This window comes from Hyposmocoma kahamanoa, unplaced genomic scaffold, assembly GCF_003589595.1.
Source record: "Hyposmocoma kahamanoa isolate Upper Pololo Valley unplaced genomic scaffold, ASM358959v1 119, whole genome shotgun sequence".
NCBI lineage: Eukaryota > Metazoa > Arthropoda > Insecta > Lepidoptera > Cosmopterigidae > Hyposmocoma > Hyposmocoma kahamanoa.
In genome coordinates this window covers 17,068-20,390 of record NW_020653409.1, presented here as the reverse complement: position 1 = coordinate 20,390, position 3,323 = coordinate 17,068, and positions in this window count along the sequence as shown.

Here is a 3,323-nt window from a genome sequence, read left to right as displayed (position 1 = left end):
TACTGACATCGCGATACTGCGATGACATTACAATTTAAATTTCGAATAGGTTGACTTGGGACATTTTTTTCGTGGTTTTTGTATTAGACCCGTCGTCCATTTATTTGTAAGTCAATGGATATTAAACATATTTTTATTAGTATGAAAACTTTAAGAACCCAGTTAGACCGTCCATTTACCACGCCTTCATGTACATTAATGGCGAATCTGAATTCTATTATTAGGCAACAACATTTAAATTCCTCTGAATAATACAACCGCGCGCGTACCCTGGATGCTCATTTAGGTTAAAACGTAAAAGTTGAATAAATAGAGCGTATTTCGCCATGACAGTTAAGACGCGGACTCCCTCGGCCATCGTGCGGGATTAGCGCGATGAAATTCGTGTCGAAGAAATGGGTCTTAATTAGATTACCTATTGTCAGACATACCATCACACTCGCACGCGAACCTGCGCGGTCAGTTATAGAAGGGATAAGACCGAAATCGTTCTTTGGGTGATCGACAATAAATGCAAAACACACAAATATTTTGCACTAACGTACATTTTTACTTTCATAAAAATACATTTTTTAATTTCATAATTCCCACTACCCACACTGAAGCGACACAAACCATTATAAAGTACACATATTTTTCTATAAATCTAACCATATGTCGTTTCTGTACGTCGCGTGGGTATGGTTTTTGTTCTTTCATGGGCATTGACTTACAAATAAATGGACGACGGGTCTTATACAAAAATCACGAAAAAAATGTCCCAAGTCAACCTATTTAAACGTAGTGACATGTAAAGGAATATGAAAAAGCTAAAACGTTGAATTTAAATTGTAATGTCATCGCAGTACTGTCTAATTTTGCTTGCTTCGCTGTCAGTCGAACAAACGAAGACTAAAGCGTGAATGACGCTCTGTATACGATTTTAACGCCCTATAAGTTCGGACACTTTTTAGCGCGGACCCGACGTCCATATAATTGTAAGTCAATGTTCGTGGGCCATCATCTTTTACCTTGATCTTTTTGGTGAAGGAAAAAATTGTAAGGAAACCTGCATTCATTCTGTCGTTACATTCAAACTCATGAGAGAAATAAATGTAGGCCATACAAATATGTCTCCCGGCCCGGGAATCGAACCCGGGACCAGCATGGTAACCGTTCGGCTACGGAGGTAGTTAAACTAAAAAGTCAGGAGGCAGTTAAAATGTTAAGAGGTAAAGTATCATGAAATGCAAAGTCGACCGTAATGTTCGAAATGATGCCCACGGGCTTTTTCATTACATTATTGATCTAAGAATATTCTACGTCTAGATTAAACAAAAAGTTTTTAGGCTCGAAAAATCTGAACGCATTTTTCGCATAAACTTGAAGTAAAAACTAAACACATTAAAATTCGGTAGTATTTTTGTAGAATTTAGAAATTATTTATTTTATACTTATCAAATATATTGTGGCTTAGTTCGAGTTGTATTATCTATGGAAGAATAGCTGGCAATCTGTTTAAAAAAAAACCTTGGCTGTATGGCGCATTAGTGCCTTTGCCTTTTCCATTGGAAAAAACAGTACCAAAAAAAAAAAGAAACAAACAACCAACCATTTCACAATCCGTCAATGTTGTGTTGTGAAGCGATATCTACTTCTAAAAGAAATAAATTATCGTTGTGTCTATTTTCACCCAAATGTGATGAAAAATATTGTATGTAGCACGGGCGGCAAAATTACAAACCTCGAGTCATTAAAGACCTTAGCCTTCGGCTTCGGGCTTTTGACAAACTCTCGTTAGTAATTTCTTATTTGCCGTCTTTATTATATATTATTTTTTGTAAAATTATTCTACTAGTTTGTTATAATTATTAATACAAAGATCGAACACTAAGAAAAAACTTCAATTTCCATTGACAATAATGTAATTAGTATGCTTTTTTAATACTCAAAATTATTGTAGAAGCGTAATTTTGCATGAATACAAGCTTTAGAACTTTTCTCTTTTAAACTTAAAATAAATAAAGATCTTTTGATGCTTTTTACGAAGCGTGTGAATAGACACTTAAAAAGAAGCGTTTTTCGGATAAAGTGCTCTTATACTGTACTCAGAAAGCAGTTTTAGAAAGCTTCTGAGCCGTCAATGAAGCTTTCGACCCTTTTCCTTTCAAAGTTTTCTAATCAATCAAATTTCAATATTTTTCTTTAACTAAACATCTGATTACTTGCTGTATACTTATATATGTACGGATAACGGCACATTAGACAACACATTTTTGTTCGAAAATCGCCTCCAGTGCAACGGAACAAGATACGTCAATGTGTAGCTTGATCTGCTGGCGTGTGTACATAATGGTGATGCAAATGGGTACAGTAAAGTATTTATAACAGTAAAGCACCTCGTGGTAGAGTAACCATAGCAACAGTTGCAATGCCATTCAGAGCTTTAAATCGATCTGAGGGGCACTGTCACTGCGCCCTTCAACCTGAGACATAAGTTGACAAGTCCCACGTACTTGTTCACCAGCCTCTTCAAAACCGGAACGCTGTAATGCTTACATTACTGCTTGGCTGTAGAAATAGGTAATGTCGCAGTACTTCCCTGGACGAACTCTCTCACAAGGAGCTCTACTGCTACTGCATCTATCTACAGTATTCTCGTTTTGAAGGGTGAAATTATGATCACATGGGAATTATCAACTTATGTCCTAGGATGACTGGCGCAGTGGCCCTCAGGTCTTTGCGATTTTAAACTCTGAATAGCACTGCAACTGTCGTGGGTGGGCTATCATGTCGGTTATCACCAGGTGCACGAATTGTTCGTCTCGTGCCTTGGTTTTATAAAGAAAACGAAAAAAATTGTGAACAATCCATTAGGATAGATATATTACTGTGAAACTGTGCTTAATTGAAAGTTAGGCAAAGCCATAGAGGAGATCCCGGCCCAGTAGTGTAAGTTATGGATGATATCTCTGATTAACATTTTTTTTAAATTAGGTACCCCTTTGATTTTGAGTTTTGTAATTGTCCAAAAGAGTTCCATTTAAATATGCAAACTCCTGATACTATATTAATAGCAATGTTGAATGTTGCCTGTTTTTTCTATGCGTTATTCGTTTATTTTTTATGTCATGGTTTGTACTGCAAAAGCTTAGACTAGCCATCCTCTAAGTGCAAATTTCCATCCTCTAAGTGCAAAAGACAAGAATTTAAAGCCATTTGAAAAATGTGTATGTGTGTTCTATATAGTTCAGTTGATATAAAAAAAAATCATTGATATTATATGTAAAGTATATATACATATTGAATACAGCGGTTTTCGTGTAAAATTTCGAGATAAATTT